At 46.4% G+C, this 20,211-nt stretch overlaps 2 long non-coding RNA genes and 1 other non-coding gene across 3 annotated transcripts; 2 read left to right on the top strand and 1 right to left on the bottom strand.

The window, feature by feature from the left end:
• Positions 1-7: 7 nt before the first annotated feature.
• LOC121822467 (uncharacterized) lies at positions 8-2,153 on the top strand. Its single transcript, XR_013044484.1, has 2 exons — positions 8-765; positions 1,944-2,153. It is a non-coding gene; the product is annotated as an uncharacterized LOC121822467 (long non-coding RNA).
• Positions 1,420-1,695, top strand: LOC121822605 (small Cajal body-specific RNA 13). Its single transcript, XR_006063784.1, has one exon.
• An 11,844-nt stretch (positions 2,154-13,997) lies between the features above and the next one.
• LOC143268485 (uncharacterized) lies at positions 13,998-17,026 on the bottom strand. The gene is made up of 2 exons (XR_013044483.1): positions 16,788-17,026; positions 13,998-14,896 (listed from the first exon to the last, which is right to left on the bottom strand). It is a non-coding gene; the product is annotated as an uncharacterized LOC143268485 (long non-coding RNA).
• Between the last annotated feature and the right edge of the window lie 3,185 nt (positions 17,027-20,211).

Genomic DNA, 20,211 nt, shown 5'->3' with positions numbered 1-20,211 from the left:
GGCGCCGGGCCCGCCCACCGGAGGCTCTCATTGGGCAGGCTCCGAGCTGAGTCTCTGTGATTGGACAATACTGGCTCAACTCCACCAATAACATCTCCCACACCGTGACGGTGGGCCGTCCCTGGAAGGCGCGTCCTACAGGCTTGCTGGTGAGCGTAGACGACCGCTTTGCGTGTTGATTGGACAAACTGAACGTCCATCAGGGTCACGCAGCAGGGCAATGAGAGGCGCGACGACAGGAAGACGACTTTCCTCTGAGGGCAATCGAAGCCTGCAGGGATACTCCAGGATGACAGGATCGGCGCTGGGCGGGGCTTCTGCCGCCCGCGGCACGCCGGGAAGGAGTCTCTTCCCGACGCAGGTTCCGGTTCCGTTGGCGGCGGCTGATTGCTACGGTAACGCGGCGGGTAGTCTTGCTCTAGCGAGGACCAGAGAATTAAGTGGTGGGTGAGCAGCTGAGGTGAGCCGCGAACCGGGCGTGTCCAGCCCTGCCCGGGGCTGCAGCCTCGAACTCGGCCTCATGTCCGGGCCTGCCTGGGGCTCCGGCCTCGGACCCGTCGCGCACGTGGACGGCCAAGCCGGGTCCTGCCTCGCGTGGGATTCCTTCTCTAGAATTTTTAGCATGAAATAGAATTACGTGCATGTATGATGTGCGTGCATGCACCTGCCACAGCGTGGGAGTGGAAGTCAGACGACAATTCTGTGTAGTCAGGTCCCTCCTCCCGCCTTTTACAAAGGGTCCAGGGATAGAACTGGGCTTGCCGGGTAAGTGCTGTTACCTGCTAAGCCATCTCCCTGACCTCTAGAATGATGTTCTCATCTTAGGAACGTGTAAAGTGCCCGAGCTGTCGAACAGCTGGTTCTCTGGGCTCAAGGTGTCCACATGACCCCTTGTACCAACCAGGGTTAGGAAGGTTTATTGCACGTACTAGGAAATTGATGGTTGCTCCTGTGGCCTTTGTCTGCAAAGTGCCGACGCTCTGGCGCCTCAGAAAGGGGAGTTACAAGCCAGCCCAGGCCATAGAGCAAGACCCTTTTTAAAAACGGAAAACAGAAAGTGTGAGGCTATAGCTCAGCAGTAGATCGCTTTCCTAGTGTAAGCGACATCCTGAGTTCCACTCCCAGCACATGCACACGAATAATAACAAAAGAGAGTGTTCTGTCGGTGACTTCCCGAGCAGATGATGCTGGCCACTGGGTGGAGTTCTTGCACAGAATGTACAGGCACATCTGCTTATGTTACTGCAGAAGAATGAGAGGTACTTCTCAGAAGGCCCCAATTGTTTGCTCTGCTCACCACCTTATATATCGCTTGGCATGTACTTACCCCCTTAGATGAGCTCAGGACATAGTCGGTGCTCTTATTTGGTAGCACATGGATCCTGATTCTGGCCAGCAGGACTCGGTGGCGTGTTACCTGATCTGTAGTCTTGGACCTGCACTGGGTTGGTGGTACCCGAGAGCACACCAGACTTGCAGAAAAAGCATACTCCAGAGGAAGCTGAGGCATGCCTGCTCAAGAGCCAGCGGATCCATGTGCAATGTTCCTCTGATAGGCCCTGGGTACTGTTGCCACGGTGATGATGGCTCTGCCGTGCCATTGTCGATCCACCAACAGTCAGAGAAGCTTTGCAGTCAAGATATTGTTTAGCAGACGGAGTGGTTTCTGTTGGACACTTAAGGACTGCTACACAACTTCAAGTTACTAAGCATGTTGCCGGAGGCTACCTGTTTTCGTCTGGGGAGTAATGTGAAAGCAGAAAGTGCACACAAGTCATCAATGGAGTCTGCGAAATCATGGCTCAGCGGGAAACTGAGCCAAGTAAACTGTGAAGACAGATGGATGGGGACAGTGCCCAGCCTCTTCCTTGTCAGTCAGTGTTGTGGACGCTTGCTCTTTTTTCTAATGACAAGCCTGAAGTGAAAATCTTTTTATTTTGCAGACCCTTTGATCCCAGACACCATACAAAGACACACACAAGAAATACTGGAATGGAACCGCTGCTCTGAAAGTCAGTCTGTACCCTCAGCAGCAGAGAGTCTGTTGAATTGCCTCCAGAAACGGCAAGCTTTTTTATTCATGCTAGCATTGCCAAATGTAATTTTCCTTTTAAAAATAAAATAAATAAAGACTGGCAATTTGCTTGTGGGAAGCCATGCGTCTCGCCTACTCTGAACTGTCTGGGGGGCTTCTGTGCTTACTGGGTGAAGGGAAGGAATCTGCAGAGTGCTCTGAGCACCTGGTTGCAGAGCAGTAATGTCAAATAGTATGTTGCTCACTATTAGCTGTGACAAAAATCCCTGGCAAAAACAGCTCGGGGGAGTGAGGGTTTGTTTCGTCTCAGTTTGAGGGTGTAGACATCCGGCAGGAAAAACATGGCGGCAGGAGCTTGAGATGGCTGGTCACGTGACATCCATAGTCAGGAAACATGAATGCTGCTGCTCAGATCCAGTGCCCCATCCTAGAAGGTGGAGATACCCAAAGCCAAGGTGGGTCTTCCTCCCTACCTTAGCCTTTCTGGAAACATCCTCGAAGACACCACCAGAAGTGTGTTTTCATGATGTTTGCAAATCCAGTCAAGCTGACGATAAAGACTGAACCATCACACTGACCTAGTGTGCAGTTGGCTTAGGAAATTGTTTTTCCTTTAAGTTGTTAGATATCTACAACAGCTGTCACGCCATGTTAAAGTAAGCAAGTGGGAAGATGGCTGAGCCCGTTTTTTTCAAAAATGCAGCTCAGCTGGGGGGTAGTGGTGCATACCTTTGACTCCAGCACTCATGAGGCGTAGACAGGTGGATCTCTGAATCAAGGCCAGCTCACTCTACGTAGTGAGTTCCAGTCCAGCCAAGGCTACAGAATAAGACTGTCTTAAAGAGTGGTGTGTGTGTGTGTGTGTGTGTGTGTGTGTGTGTGTGTGTGTGTGTGATGTAACACTGGTTTTGCACTGTTGCTTTAGATAAAATGAAAGTGAAAAAATGCACTTCTAAAGCAGTTGTCAGAATTATGCTCTTAACACTTTGTATATGAGCTGTGGGTATGGATCCTTAGTGGGGAAGTGAGATGGAAGTTTACTTTGAAGAGCCCCAGGATTTAGGTTTATTAGACCCCAAAATACACCCTGGGAACACGTTGGCTCGGGCATCCTAACAGTCTCCTCCCCGCATACAGATGTGGCTTTGCTATAGTTGGTAAAACCCTGCTTAGCACCCACCTCCCCAAAGCACCATGAAGCCAGTGAAAACTGATGAATCTTCCTGTATCTCAGCCCCAAACCAGCCACATGGGGATTCCGGAGCTGAGTGGGCACTGTTCCCTTTCCATCTTTCACACCTAGTGCCCCCATCCTGTGTTCTTTACAGTAACCAGCTGTTATGGGGGGAGCTGGACTGGAGAGATGGCTCAGCGGTTAGAGCACAGACTGTTCTAGAGGTTCTAGAGTTCTGTTCCCAGCACCCACCCACATTGTTCCTCACAACCGTCTATAAATGTGATTCCAGGGACTCCGGCACCCTCTTCTGGTGTCTCTAGGCACTGCACACATGCACACGGATGTGCATGCGGGCAAAACGCTCAGACACATTAAACACAAACTTAGAAGGGGAGGGGGTCACAAGACCAGGTGATACAGGTGTGCCTGGCCCGGCTGCCCAGAGCTTTGAAGGTGCTGCCCTGGGAGAAAAGTGGCTGCTTGGGTTACAGGGGTGGAGCCACCAAACATCCCTACACCATCGATGGCTCTTGGGACCCAGAAACCCACAAGCTGAGCTGAACCCCGGCCCATCCCTGTGAGACACGTAACTCTATCATCCCATCACCTGAGAGCATCATTCTCCCCAAACCTCCCATTAACCTGATGTCCTGACAAAACCTAAAACTGTGGAAACCCAGGCAGAGCCTCCCCTGCCAGGGCATCTTCTCACCCCCAAAGTAGCTAGAAATGCCCTTTGGGTTTGGCTCCCTTTATTCTCAGCAAGGCATGTATTTTGGTTTAATTTTCATTACATGCTTTGAACAACTTTGCCATCAGAGCCTAGTCTGTCCTGAAACCTGAGATCCCCCTGCCTCAGCCTCCTGAGTGCTGGGATTACAGATGTGTTCTTGCCATATCCTGTAGTGGCTGCCTTTATAACTACTTCTCCGACTTTGGGGTTGGCCCATTACCTCCATCGGAACAGGACTCTGCCAGGCACACAGGGTTTCCTTGCCTGTCTGTACCCAGGTTACAGCAGAAGTGGAGATGGATGGTGTGCTACAATTTTGTAGGTCTCTCTAGAATAGACCATGAAGCTGGGCGTTATGAAGGGCCTGAGTGCTGTCCTGGGATTGGGAGTGTGGGGGTGTGGTCCTGGGTCCTAGTCCTACACATACTGAGTACTTGAGTTTTCATCCTTGAATTTTCCTACGCTGTTTTCTCTCCTTGTGTTTTTGGAGAATGTAGCTGTGACAACCACTGAAGGTTGTGTGTATTTCAAGCTTTGTCTGAGTGTTATGCAGTTGTAGGGTGATCTGCTGTGCCCCTCAGCTCCTGAACAGTTGCCTCAGTGTGATTTTGTCCTGTGTATATATTGTGGGGTTTGTCCTTCAAACAGCTTTTGTGTACACAGATCTGGTTGAATCTTGCTAAGGCTAGGATACAGATGTGGCAGGGTGTGCCCATCATCCAGCACCAGCACTCAGGACTGAAGCCAGAGGACTTGAAGTTGAAGCTGGCCCTTCAGAAAGAAAGGAGAGTGCAGGCAGTAGGATTTTGATACTTTCATATTCTATTTTTATATTCCTGCTGAATTATAACAACACCAGAAAGTCCTGCAGAATACTAAGTGATCTCTGCTGACTTGCAAGCTCATGCGTACAGTATTTATACTGCATTTCTACATAAGATTGCAATATTTACAGTTTATAACTTTGTGATGATAATTTTACACCAAAGACTAATGAACTAATGAAATCTTTTTGGTTTTTTAGACAGGGTCTCTGTAGCCCGGGTTAGCTTTGAGCTTGCAGTGACTTTGCTGTTTCTGCCTCCATGTGCCAGAAAGGTTATAGGTGTGTACTGTCATACCTCTAATGAAAAAATCGGAACCATGGTTTTTCACCTCTAAAAGTGTGCTCCTGCCCCTTTGTCCTCATGCTTCTTCTTATACCAAGGACGGAACTCGTTGGCTAGTGCCTTTATTTTATGTATAGATTTATTTATTGAGACAGGGTTTCACACTGACCTTGAGCTCACACAGTCTTCCTGTCCCAGCCTCCTAAGTGCTGGAGTTACAGGTTGTGAACCGCAGCCAGCCAATATGTCTTTAACGTTGTACTGTCGGACTTCGTTTTATTGAGAAACTTCCTGTACACCAAGTCTAAAAGAAAACACAGGAAAGGTTTCCTGTAAAGTTGAATTAAGAGTTAAATGGTGGGCTGGCAAGCTGGCTCAGTGGGTAAAAGGGCCTGCGACCAAGCTTGATGACCTGAGTTCAATCACCAGGTCCCACATACATGGTGGAGGAAGTGAATTGACTCCCCCAGTTTTCTTCTTTTCCCCTGTGGCCTGTTTAATGTGCAGTGCTATTTGTTGTTTGGGGTTTGCTTTGGCTTTTTTTTGGGGGGGGGGTTCGAGACAGGGTTTCTCTATGTAGCTTTGCGCCTTTCCTGGAACTCACTTGGTAGCCCAGGCTGGCCTCGAACTCACAGAGATCTGCCTGGCTCTGCCTCCCGAGTGCTGGGATTAAAGGTGTGCGCCACCACCGCCTGGCTTGCTTTGGCTTTTTTTTTTTTTTTTTAAGTGGTTTTTGTTTTGTTTATTTTCTGGATAAATACCACATACCAAAATTAAATCAAGACCAGATAAACCATTTAAATAGACCAATAAGCCCTAAAGAAATAGAAACAGTCATCAAAAGTCTCCCAACCAAAAAAAGCCCAGGACCAGATGGTTTCAGTGCAGAATTCTACCAGACTTTCAAAGAAGAACTAATACCAATCCTCTTCAAAGTGTTCCACACAATAGAAACAGAAGGAACACTACCAAACTCTTTTTTTGAGGCTACAATTACCCTCATACCCAAACCACACAAAGATGCAACAAAGAAAGAGAACTACAGACCAATCTCCCCCATGAACATTGATGCAAAAATACTCAACAAAATATTGGCAAACCGAATCCAAGAATACATCAAAACAATCATCCATCACGACCAAGTAGGATTCATCCCAGGGATGCAAGGATGGTTCAACATACGGAAATCAGTCAATGTAATACACCATATAAACAAACTGAAAGAAAAAAACCACATGATCATCTCCTTAGATGCTGAAAAAGCCTTTGACAAAATCCAACACCCCTTCATGATAAAGGTCTTAGAAAGATTAGGAATACAAGGAACATTTCTAAACATAATAAAAACAATTTATAGCAAGCCAACAGCAAACATCAAATTAAATGGAGAGAAACTCAAAGCGATACCACTAAATTCAGGAACAAGACAAGGCTGTCCACTCTCCCCATATTTATTCAATATAGTACTAGAAGTTCTAGCTAGAGCAATAAGACAACAAAAGGAGATCAAAGGGATACAAATTGGCAAGGAAGAAGTCAAACTTTCACTATTTGCAGATGATATGATAGTATACATAAGTGACCCCAAAAACTCTACCAGGGAACTTCTACAGCTGATAAACTCCTTCAGTAAAGTGGCAGGATACAAGATCAACTCAAAAAAATCAGTAGCCCTCCTATACACAAATGATAAAAGGGCTGAGAAAGAAGTCAGAGAAACATCACCCTTTACAATAGCCACAAATAATATAAAATACCTTGGGATAACACTAACTAAACAAGTGAAAGACCTTTTTGATAAGAACTTTAAACCTCTAAAGAAAGAAATTGAAGAAGATATCAGAAAATGGAAGGATCTCCCATGCTCATGGATAGGTAGGATTAACATAGTAAAAATGGCAATCTTACCAAAAGCAATCTACAGATTCAATGCAATCCCCATCAAAATCCCAACACAATTCTTCACAGACTTGGAGAGAAAAATACTCAACTTTATATGGAAAAACAAAAGACCCAGGATAGCTAAAAGAATCCTATACGATAAAGCAACCCTTGGAGGCATCACCATCCCGGACCTCAAACTCTACTATAGAGCTATAGTAATAAAAACAGCTTGGTACTGGTATAAAAACAGACATACGGACCAATGGAATCGAATTGAAGACCCTGACATTAATCCATGCACATATGAACACCTGGTTTTTGACAAAGGAGCCAAAACTATACAATGGAACAAAGAAAGTATCTTCAACAAATGGTGCTGGCATAACTGGATGTCAATATGTAAAAGATTACAAATAGATCCATATCTGTCACCATGCACAAAACTCAAGTCCAAGTGGATCAAAGACCTAAACATAAATCCAGTTACACTAAACTTAATAGAAAAGAAAATAGGAAGCACTCTTGAACGCATTGGCACCGGAGACCATTTCCTAAATAAAACACCGACAGCACAGACCCTGAGCACAACCATTAATAAATGGGACCTCTCGAAACTGAGAAGCTTTTGCAGGGCAAAAGACACAGTCAATAAGACAAAAAGACAGCCAACAGATTGGGAAAAGATCTTCACCAACCCCACATCTGACAGAGGATTGATCTCCACAATATATAAAGAACTCAAGAAACTAGACATCAAAGCACTGAACAGTCCAATTAAAAAATGGGCTAAAGAGCTAAACAGAGAATTCACAAAACAAGAACTACAAATGGCTGAAAGACATTTAAAGAAATGCTCAACATCCTTAATCATCAGAGAAATGCAAATCAAAACGACTCTGAGATACCACCTTACACCTGTTAGAATGGCTACGATCAAAAACACCAATGACAACCAATGTTGGAGAGGATGTGGAGCAAAGGGAACACTCCTCCACTGTTGGTGGGAATGTAAACTTGTACAATCACTGTGGAAATCAGTATGGCGGTTTCTCAGAAAATTAGGAATCGAACTACCTCAAGACCCAGCCATCCCACTCTTGGGCATCTACCCAAGGAATGCTGATTTATACCATAAAGATACATGCTCAGCTATGTTCATAGCAGCACTATTTGTAATAGCCAGAACCTGGAAACAACCTAGATGCCCATCAACAGAAGAATGGATGAAAAAAAATGTGGTACATATACACAATGGAGTACTACTCAGCAGAGAAAAACAATGAAAGCATGAAATTTGCAGGCAAATGGATGGAACTAGAAAAAATCATCCTGAGTGAGGTAACCCAAACCCAGAAAGACAGTTATGGTATGTACTCACTCATTGGTGGATTCTAGATATAAAATAAAGAACAATTAGACCACAGCCCATAGAACCATAGAGGCTATATATATAGCATGGAGGTCCCTAGGATGACTGTGGCATATAATAAATTTCAGTTTTACTCAATTATTGAAAAAAAATAGCCAAATGAATGGAAACACATGAACTATGAACCAAAGACTGAGGGGCTCCCAGCTGGATCAGGCCCTCTGAATAGGTGAGACAGTTGATTGGCTTGATCAGTTTGGGAGGCATCTAGGCAGTGGACCAAGTCCTGTGCTCATTGCATGAATTGGCTGTCTGAAACCTGGAACTTATGCAGGGACACTTGGCTTAGTCTGGGAGGAAGGGACTGGACCTCCCTGGACTGAATCTACCAAGTTAATCACAGTCCTCGGGGGAGGACTTGTCCTGGAGGAGGTGGGAATGGAGGGTGGGCTGGGGGTAAGGGGAGGGCGTGGGAGGGGGGAGAATAGGGGAACCCATGGCTGATATGTAGAACTGAATGATATTGTAAAATAAAAAATATATATCCCCAAAAAAAAAATCACAAAAAAAAAAAAGATTTATTTATTTATGTATACAGTGTTCTGTCTGCATGTGTGCCTGCAGGCCAGAAGAGGGCACCAGATCTCACTACAGATGGTTGTGAGCCATCATGTGGTTGCTGGGAATTGAACTCAGGACCTTTGGAAGAACAAGCAGTGCTCTTAACCTCTGAGCCATCTCTCCAGCCCTTGCTTTGGGTTTTTAACAGAAAATAGTTTCTGTCATGCAGACCACCTCCCAGGGACTTTGGAGGAGACACCAAGACCCCAACATAATAAGTAAGGAGCCAGTCAGTGTCACTAGGCCCGAGGCCCCTCAGATAATCCCAGCCACAAGAACACTGGGGAGCCTCTGGCTCCTGCTGAGTCACAATTTCACCCGACACTTCCCAGACCTTTGAGGCTTGATCTGTTCATGCCTTCAGAACATTACTATCAGAAAGCCCACTGCACACAGGATTCCCCCAACCCAGAAAGAGAAGTCACCCCAGGGTTTGGTGGTCCCTGTTAGAAATGGGGAGAGACATAACTTTTCATTCTTCTTTTCAGAAGAAAATTGGGAAAAGGGTTTTGAAACCATTTGTTTTTCTGCCTTTTTAGCAGAAGAATGTCACTTGCTTATTCTACATGTATTTTTGAAAGTATGGCCCAGTAAGAGACCAAATTCTGGGATGGAGGGATCGCTCAGTGGTTAAGAGCGCTGACTGCTCTTCCAAATGACCCAGGTTCAATGCCCAGCACCCACATGGCAGTTCACAACTGTGTGTAACTCCAGTTCCAGGGGATCTGGCATCCTCACACAAACATACATGCAGGCAAAACCCCGATGTGCATTTAAAAAAAAAAAAAGATACCAAATTCCAGGGGGTTTTAATGAAAAGCTATTTTTTTTTATGTAAAAGAGGAAGCTTTTTTGCATAGGCCTCACTGGCAAATTGTGCAGTTTTATTGTCTTGAGGTGAAGTTAACATTTTGTTAATTTATACAGTCCTTCCCTGTATGGACCGAGACCTGGCCTGCTTATAACCTTTTTCATGCAGCCTTGGTTTTTCAAGTTAGTTCTACCCCAACACTCCCATCCACCCATGCATCTGTCCTCACATTATCACAGCTGCAGCCCTGAGATAATTCATACTTGTGCTAGGCCATCTAGGGAAGCCAATAAGATCCTGTGGCCATCCAGTGCTCCACCACACCCTGCCTTGGAACTGACCTCATCCTCCTGCCTCAATGCTGGCATTAAAGGTGTGCAGTACTACTCATTGCTCTTATAAGATTCTTCTCAAGAAATTGTTGCTTGTGGGGAAAAAGAAAAATCTTTCAGAGTCTCTTTGTTTTGTTTTGTTTTGTTTGGGAGGCAGAGCGGGGGAACTGGGCATTTTATTGAGTCTCTATCTTACCCTGAAGGGCCAGCAGGGGGCACTACTCTGTCATCCTTGCAGAAGCTGGAGCCGCGCTGCAAATGGAGTCTGGGACTCAAGTGAAGTGGCCCAGATCTGCGCTTCTCCCCCAGTGCAAGTCCTTACCCTATGGGGTGGCTAACTCACATGCTTTCTATTAGTGTTGCAAAGTGGCCCGTGTAACAGCTGACTGACAGGTCAATGGGGGATTTGAAAAGCTGGCAGATATTCTGGGATTTTTAAAGGCTCAGTTGGGACAGTGCTTATTTAGCATGCAAGAAGTTCTGAGTTCAGCCCCCAACACTGATGAAATGCAGTGTGATGGTGCATGCCTGTAATCCCAGCCATCAGCTGGCAGAGGCAGAAAGACCAGAAATTCAAGGTCATCTTGGTTATTTAATGAATTCCAGCCAGGCTGAAATACGTGAGACCCATTTCTACTTCACTCAGCCAAACCAAAACAAAAAGGAACATTCTGGAAGCATTAGGCATAAACAAGGAGAATCATGAGTTACTGGCCTGCCTGGGCTGACTAGGGACCCTGTTTCAATGAGCAAACAAACTCCAAGGGCATGGATGCGTTCTCCCTCCACGATGCTAGGACAGCCCTCCTACCAGTCCGTGGTCAGCACCTTGGGATACTGTCCATCGCGCACGGGTGCGGGGGGCGGGGGGGGGGGGCGGGGGGGGCCGCAAAGTTGAGTGATACAGGCATAGAGTCCTTTTCCTGACGAACCACATACTGGGTTTGTTGAGACAACACAAGCCTGACACTCGATGGCTGCTTGGCCCCACTTCACAGATGTGTGTGTTCTCGTTCTATTATTTATTCACCGTGCCTTACTCACCAGCCGGGAGTTCCCAGACAGGATTTGTTGTGTCCCCTGGTGCCTTCACACTAACCCTAGTCCTTAAGGTCTGCTCCATGCATAATTCTAACATAAAGAACACGAGACACAGTCAACAATTCAGGACAGTATCTTAGCAAGTCCCAAAGTATGAAACTCATATAGTAGCCCCTTTCCCAAGATTCCCAGCAGATGCCTGAGACCACAAGTAGCTTTAGACCCTATAAATATTGTGTTTTTACATAAACATATTTAACCTATGATAAAAATCAACTTATAAATTAACCGAAGTAAGAAAGAACAATGGCTACAATAATAGTAACAGGACAGTCGTAGCAGTGCTGTAAGGAAAGTTCTGTGACCTTGGTCAATGCACTTTTACCTTCTCCCAGAAAGAAAGAACTCCATAGCTTCTCTTTGGCATATCCAAGTCACCAACATCCCCTGCACTCTGAAGCCACAAGTACAATAGGGAGACGAGAACACAAGTATTGGAATACACAACAGGAGACCTGATGGCCAACACAGCCAAATGGCTCCCAGGCAGGTAGCATATACAGTGTGGATACACTGAACAAGGATGGTTGACTTTCCCAGCAGGACAGAGTGGGGTGATGAGTAGCAGCATGTTGCTGAGGATGAGCTCAATTTAAAACTCAGGAATGGACTTTTGGAGTTTTCTATTTAATACATTTGGAACTTGATTGATTGTGGGTAACTGAGACTGTGGGAAACAACAAAGCTTCTAAGTGAGGGGTGTGATGCTGATCATAGATGTCGTAGAGAAAAATAGTGCGTTTGCGTTTGGGGTAAGGCACTTGCTTTGTGTGCACAAGGCCCTCACTTCAGCTCCTAGCGCCCTAGCTCCTGCTGTCATGCTACACAGGGCCTCAGGAGGAAACCTACACTCCCAAGCCCCTCACAGTCCTGTAACGAGACATGCAAGAATGCCACTAAGAGTTGGCAGGAGTGGATTTGAGGGGACATGACAAAGGACCTCGGGAGCCAGAAAAGCCCAGAGGGTGGCACTGAGATTGTAACTCAATAGAGCCCCCATGTAAGAGGGAGGAAAATTCCAGAAAGAGGAAACAACCAGGGTGGGGACATAGCCCTCAGAGTACTCTAAGGGAAGGCAGTACTTTTCTTAAGAGATGCAAAAATGTGGAATGGCTGTGTGTGTGTGTGTGTGTGTGTGTGTGTGTGTGTGTGTGTGTGTGTGTGTGTGTGATGGAGAGCCTTCCTTAGGAGGGAAGATCCCAGAAAGCCTCTGTCTGCCCAGTCAGGAGAGCACCTGGTAGGAACTCTGAGCATGGACTGGAGGCTGCTGAACCCACAGAGCATCAGTTAGGTGACTGGTAAGGTGGAGCCATTCTGGTCTCACCTGTGGGACACCTGTGGTGGCACCTGTGGGAGAAGAGCTGAAAACTCTGGAGAAAGAAAGGGCACTGCTCGGTGATTGGCTGGTTGGAGGGGTTTCTGCTCAGCCCTGCTGGTCCTTACTGATTTGGGGGAGCATGTGAGGAGGACAGACCATCACAAGAGAGACCATGGATTACTTAAGACTTCATAGTTCTTAGCACACCTGTGGGATGTCTAAATCATCAGGCTACAACTGAAAGAAGAGATTTTTCCATGATTGCCTCTACAATAAAGTAACTTTTGACCAATAACAAAGGTAGGTGTGGGCCTGGAGAGAGAAAGGCCAGACGAGAGAAGAGCCCTGGGTCTGTGTAGTATCGGAGGGACAGCCACGAAGAAGATTGAAAAGGAGGAAGGAGAGGACAGTGATGGAGAATGTCCATGCCACAGAGAGGCCAGGTGAGGATCCAGGCTTCCTGCTTTGGGCAGTGAGGGAAGTGTGAGCTGGGGGTGATTCCTGACCGCAGGTGCCAGTTGCCCTTTCAGGAACTTGGGAAAGAGTTGGGGGGGAAATTGCCACCTGTTTTTTAGCTGTGAGTGGGCCTGTGTGTGACCCTGTGTTCTAGGCCATCTGGAGAGCTTGTGAAGTAATCAGAGGTCTCAGGATATATCACGTATCAGCATATATCACATACATCATATATGTCAATGACAAGCAAGAATTTGCATGAGATCGAAGAAGTTGCCTCAACTGCGGAAGCCGGTGGCTAGCCCTTTTGCATAGTGCTTGCAAGACCTTTGCTGTCCAGGGCCACTGGGATGGGAGGACCTTCTGTTTGCATCTCCATTGGCTTTCTACAGGGCTTGTTTCTGCCTGCTGACCATGACTTTTCACCAAATCAGGAAGTACTTGCTCTTTCTCTCTGTGTACCCACTCCACCATCAAAGAGGAAATTTAGAATCAAAGGTCTTAAGTCTTGGGCAGTTGCAGTTGCAAGGGCTTGCAGCAATCACTTGGAAAGCATGTCTTCTGTCTGGGTCAGGTGTCAATCAGCAGCAGCAAGATTCGAAGGTTTCATGGAACTAGGCTGCTACAGTGACACTTGGTCTTCTCTATTCAGGAAGGGTCCCAGAACATCAAGAATCATGGTCAAGATGAAGTTGGAGAGATGGCCCACTGGGTAGACTGCTAGCCATGCAAATGTGAGGACCTGAGTTCAATACTCAGCATGCAAATAAAATGCTGGGCACAGCAGCATGATCCAGGACCCTAGTGCGGGGAGAGCACAGACGGAAGGTTCCCTAGAGCTTGCTGGCCAGCAGACTAACCAACTGATGAGCTCCAGATTCAGAGAGAGACCCTGCCTCAAAAAGGAAGATGGGGAGCGATTGAGGAAGACATCCAATGTTGACCTTTGGCCTCCACGTGCATGTGCACGTACACACATGTGAATATACCAGAGAGAGAGAGAGAGAGAAAGAGAGAGAGAGAGAGAGAGATCAAGTGTCATAAAAAAAATAGGTTTTCCTTTTTAAGCTCTGTTTTAATTCTTTGACAGTTTTACCCATAATGTATTTGGGCCATTGTTGAATGAACACTTCCAGGAGATATGGACAAACGTCTGTTCACCCCATAGGGCACCGGTGAGGGGTCAAAGCATGATTCCACCGAAAAATACTTTGGGGGAACCAATGAGTTTTCTGGGCTTACTTAACAAGCATGGCTGAGGGGTTCTTCATAGGCCTGGGTGACCCCAAACAACCACAGCGTCATAAAGTCTCACCCCAGCGTGGATGACAACTTCCCCATAGCTGCGTACATGGTGTCTCCCCGCCCCTTCAATTAACCTTCCACATTGGATGTACTCTTTCGACTCCTTATCACAACTGGCAGGGAGGTATAAGAAGGAATGGCAGGAATCTCTTCCCAGCTCCTCCTCCTTCTAGCAGGGAACATCAACAGCCCCCCCACCCCCAAATGCAGGCCTTCATCGAAAGGCAGAGTACCTGTTTGTCTCTGGACGCATCGAAGTGGCACAAATGTCTGCCTGAGCTCTGCTGCCCTGGCTTGGATGCCAAGGCCACGCCTCTGGAAGTCAGCCAGGGCTGGGCTCTGGGGCCTCCCTCGGCTTCCTGGGCACCCCGCCTATCGCACAGCTTCTAACATGATCGCTGGTTCAAAAAACAGAGAGAACACTCCAGCGACTTTGAAAATTGTGTCCTCAGGGAGCAGACGCCAAACCCCTCCCTTTCCCACCGAGTAGAGCCCTTTCCTCACAGGCAGCCCCTCCTGAGTTGGTTTCTGTGTCAAGGTTCTGAGCCAGCATTCGGTGTATTATTGCAGGACACATTCGGGCAGATCTTCAAATTCATGGCACGTTTTTTACAATCATGTTCTGCATGATCCTCTTGACAGCTGTCACTGGGAAGACAGGAAGAATTGGTGATCCCTTTCATGGGTGTGGGGGGCCTGGGAGATAAGACATCTGGCTCTGCTCAGCCTGCTGGGGGTGTCAGGCCCAGAGAGGAACCCAGTCAGGAGACTTTGATCCTGGGAGGTTTTTGCTCTGCCAATCACCCCAGGGCTGGAAACATTGATATCATGAAGGCTGCATGTGGATTTCAAAAGAAAAAGCAACGAGCCAACAGGCCAGGTTGGCAGTATGCTGCTGTTTAAATATGAATGACGAGGATCGGAGGGTGGGCGACCTTCAGCGCAGTGAACGCGTGTTGCGTGTTTAGTCACCAAGGAGAAAGCAGAGCAGGGACGTGACTTTCCTGGTAGGCAGCAATTCCGAGAAAACAAAACCACATTCATTACGTGCGGCGGGCTCAGAGGCCCCGCGTGCTCCGTGCCATCAGCCCGAAGCTCTGTTTTCCTGCTGCACAGGCAGATAATTCAACACGACCCGAGGATCTGGGCTTGCACATGCGCAGATGAGGTAGTGCGCCTGGCCGGCGCTCCCAGGCAGCAGATCCATCAAGTGACTTCTCTGTGTTACCAAAGCTAGCGCTGTTTCTTCGCAGCGGATTTTATCTTACCGATAACCTTGACCCAGAACAAACTTTAACATTTTGGACCAAACAGAGCGCGGTGCGGAATATAACTTAAGAAAGAGATTGGAATTTACTCATGACCCAGAAGATGGTCTTCTGCTCTGGCTACCACACAGAATTTGGGAGGTGATCAGGAGGTTGGTGAGATGGTTCAGCCGGCAAAGGTGCTTGCCACACAAGCCTGTGACCTGAGTTCAGTCCCTAGAACCCACATAAAGGTGGAAGGAGGTTACAGATGAACCCATAAAGTTCCTCTGTCACTGTATACACGACCTGCCCTGTATACACAGCATGCCCAGAGACGCTAATTTAAAAACAAACAAACAAACAAACAAAAATCAACTTTAGGGCTGGAGAGATGCCTCTACAGTTAACACTTGTTGCTCTTGCAGAAGACCTGGGTTTGTTTCTCAGTATTCAGATGGCAGCTTACAACCCTCTGTTATAGTTCCAAGGGATCCAACACCCTCTCCTGACCTCTGTGAGCACCAGGCTCACAAGTGATGCAGACATGCATGCAAACAGAAAACGAAAATAAACAAACAAACAAACAAATAAATAAATAAATAAATTTCTTTAAAGGATTAGAGTGAGGGGCTCAAGAGATGGCTCAGAGGTTAAGAGCACTGGCTGCTCTTCCAGAGGTCCTGAGTTCAATTCCCAGCAACCACATGGTGCCTCACAACCATCTGTAATGAGATCTGGTGCCCTCTTCTGGCCTGCAGGCATACATGCAGGCAGAACACTATACATAATAAAAATAAAAATTTAAAAAATAATAAAAATAATGAAATAAAAAATAATAAAGAATTGGAGTGATTAAGAGGGGCGGGGAGATGGCTCCGTGGGCAAAGTGCTTGCTGCACAAGCGTGAGGAACTGAGTTCAAATCCCCAGCAACTGTGTAAAAATGCCAGTCATGACTGTGCACCTGCAGCCCCTGCCAGGAAGCAGAGACAGACAGATTCAGAGGATTGCTGGCCAGTTACTCTAGCAGAAATGGGAAGTTCCAGATCCAGTGAATAGACCTTGTTGCAAGGAAATAAAATAAGGTGAGAAAACGATTAAGGGGTAAAATTGCCTGCAGCTGTATTTCTGATGAGGCACTTGATAGCTGGGTGATGATGGGCAAGGGGTCATTTTCTCCCTCATTTGTAAAGTGAGATGTCAATCAAGGCTACCAAGAAGAAGAGAGATACAGGCAAAGGATCGGAGTATTGCTTGCCTCTTGGTAAGCCCTTAATAAATGCAAAATACCTTTAATAGCCTCCATCGTCCGAGATTAATGCAGAACCTTCAATCTCCAGAGGGCCTGGCCTCAGACACTCAGGCCTTCTCCTGCTTCTTCCGTCTCTAGGTTCTTCCAGGAGCCCGTGATATAGCACCGCCTGGCATTTGCTGCTAGCCACTGTCCCATGTGCCCTGGTGTTGCTACCCCCACACACTCTGCAGGAACATGTAATTTGCTTTTATTGGATTTCCACAACTCAGAGCTTGGCCCAAACATCCCCCCCCCCCCGAGTTCGTGCACTGGAGGAATAAATAATTAGGAAGAACAGAGTGGGTGGGGTTGCCTATGGGGACTATACCAAACAGCCGAAGATGTGAAGGCGCATGTGCGGAATACTCAAGGCAGCTTCACAAGAGAGCACTGAGCCAGAAGCAACCAATGTTCTTCCACAGGGAGATGATTAAACCAGCATACCATCGACCAGGACTCAGCAAGAGGGATATTTACTCTGCTTAAACCAAAGAGTGGAAAAAGCCAACTCTAAAAGGTTACATTCTGTACTTATCTGAGACATAGTTTCATTATGTAGCTCAGGCTGGCCTTGAGCTCCAAACCCTCTCTTGCCTCATCCTCTGGGATGCTGAGGTTGCAGGCTTACACCACTGTACCCAGAGGATCTGAGGTATAGAAAACCATCTTAAAATGACCATCAAATAAACAGGCTACAGAAATAAGAGGGTTGATGGTTCTGGCACTTAAAAGGAGCAGATCGGACAGGCTGGCAGCTTTCGGGACTGAATGCTTTGTCTTGATGGTTCAGGGCCCTCCCTGAGAGACTCTCTCATTGTTCTGCAAGATGCTGGCAGCAGCTATGAAAATTCGTGTAACTACTTGTAAATGCACAATTATCTCAAAGTAAAGCATGCAGTTAAACACCTTTAAGGTAAGCCCGTGGAATCAGAGAGCATATCTCTGGCTGCCCTCCAGGAGATGCACAGGAAGCCTTTTCCAGAAGGCCTTCAGTTTTCAGAATTATAGTTTATCAGTCATATGCTAGCATTTTTTTATTTACTTGGAATTTAGCAGTAACAGTGTCTAGTCACAGAGAATTGTGTTTTTTGTCTAACACAGTGGTTGTCAACCTTCCTAATGCTGCGTCCCTTTAATACAGTTCCTCATGTTGTGGTGACCCCCTCCCCAACCATACAATTATTCCGTTGCTGCTTCATAACTGTGATTTTGCTACGGTTATGAATCATAAGGTGAATATTTGAAATGTGACCCACATGTTGAGAACCGCTGGTCTAACAGAATCAAGATCCTCACCTCTTAGAATTTAATTTTATATGTACAAATGTTCCCTATGTGTGTATGTCTGTATACCCCATGCATGCCTGGTGCCCAGGGAGGCCAAAAAGAACATCAGATCCCCTGGAATTGGAGTTAAATGTGGTTATGAGCCACCATGTGGGTGGTAAGAATAGAACCCAGACACTCTGGAAAACCAGCCAGTGCTCTTTGTGTAGCTTTGGCTGTGGCGGTATTTTGTGTATGCTCTAACAAATAAAGCTTGCCTGAAGATCAGAGGCCAGGCAGTGGTGGCACACACCTTTAATCCCAGCACTGGGAATTTCATGCCTTTGCTCCCAGTACTTGGGAGGCACACTCACGCCTTTAATCCCAGCACTAGGGACGTTGAGACAGAAAGTGATATGGCTGGGCAGAGAAAAGGAATATAAGGTGGGATGAGAAGGGAGCTCAGTCTCTTTCAGGCTGAGGATTGGGTAAAAGTATGAACTATCTAGTGGCTGGCTGCTCTGCCTCTCTGATCTTTCAGCATTTACCCTGAAATCTGGCTCCAGGTTTTTATTAAGACCAATTAGGATTCATACTACATTTGGATATCCTGGATCTCACTCTGTACACCAGGCTGGCCTTGAACTCACAGAGATCTGCCTGCCACTGCCTCCTGACTGCTGAGATTAAAGGCGCGTGCCACCACCCTCAGGCTGTAGCCAGTGCTCTTAATTACTGAGCCATCTCTCCAGCCCCAAGATTCTCACAACTATTAAATTAATTTTTTAAATAATTCATTTTTACTTTGCATGCATTGGTATTTTTCCTGCACTTATGCCTGTGTGAAGGTGTCAGATCCCCTGGAACTGGAGTTACAGACAGTAGTGAGCTTCCATGCTGGTGTTGGGAATTGAACCCAGGTCCCTTGGAAGAACAGCCAGTGCTCTTAACAGATGAGCCAGCTCTCCGGCCCCTCTCACAATTATTTAAGTTGTAAAAATAAACTAGAGATGGTCTTTTCCACTTTCCTTATGTCACAGACTGGAAAACTTTGTGTTGGGATAATCTTTTTGTACATTGTGTGAAGATGTGTTTCTGTCCTTCCTCACCTGCCTAAAGCACCTTCTGATTGGTTTCATAAAGAGATGAATGGCCAATAGCTAGGCAGGAGAGAATAGGTGGGACTTCCGGGAGAGATAGGAACTCTGGGAAAGAATAGGAGGGCCAGGAGATTCTCCAGCAGAGGAAGTTGGGCATATGGTATTTAGGAAAGGTAATGAGCCACGTAGCAGGACAAAGACTAATGTAAATGGGTTAGTTTAAGTTTTAAGAGCTAGTTGGGAATAAGCCTAAGCTAAGGCCAAACTTTCATAATTAATAAAAAGTCTCTGTGTCATTATTCAAGAGCTATTGATATAAAGAAAGACTAGATATAACAAAGTGACCAGCAAGAGAGTGGAGGCAGGAGTTGGGGTGGAGGGTGAATCAGAACAAAGCATTATATATGTGTGTGTGTATGTGTATAATATTGTGTACTTATTATATATGTAATATGCATATATAATGTATAAATATATATAGAGAAGTGTTACAATGAAACCCATTCTTTGTATACTAACTAAACATTTTATTTATTTTAAGATGGGCGGGCTTCAAGCTCACTATGTAGCCAAGGATGATCTTGAATTTCTCATTCTCCTGCTTCTAAATTCCAAGTACTGGAACACAGGCATGTGCCACTATGTCTTGTTTTATTCAGCGCTGGGCATATAACCCAGGGCATCACAGATGCTAGGCAAGTGCTTTGCTGGCTGAGCTACACCCTAAAAAGTTAATTTAAAAAAAAAACTGTCCTAGTTTGCTTCTGTTGTTGTGATAAACACCAGGACCAAAAACAACTTGGGGAGGAAAGGGTTTATTTGGCTGACACTTCCAGATCAGGTTCTGTCACTGAGAGATCTCAGGACAGGAACTCAAGAAGGAACAGAGGCAGGGACCATGGAGGAGCACTGCTTATTACCTTGTTCTCACTGGCTCCTGCTCAGCCAGCTTTCATAACACAACCCAGGACCACCTGCCCGGGAATGGCACCTCCCACAGAGCTGCCATCAAGAAGAGGACCACAGACCAATCTGATGGAGGCAATCTCTTAAT

The sequence above is a fragment of the Peromyscus maniculatus genome, chromosome 14 (assembly GCF_049852395.1).
Source record: "Peromyscus maniculatus bairdii isolate BWxNUB_F1_BW_parent chromosome 14, HU_Pman_BW_mat_3.1, whole genome shotgun sequence".
NCBI classification, from domain to species: domain Eukaryota; kingdom Metazoa; phylum Chordata; class Mammalia; order Rodentia; family Cricetidae; genus Peromyscus; species Peromyscus maniculatus.
Note: the sequence above shows the minus strand (reverse complement) of the source record. Positions and strands in the feature narration are given on the sequence as shown.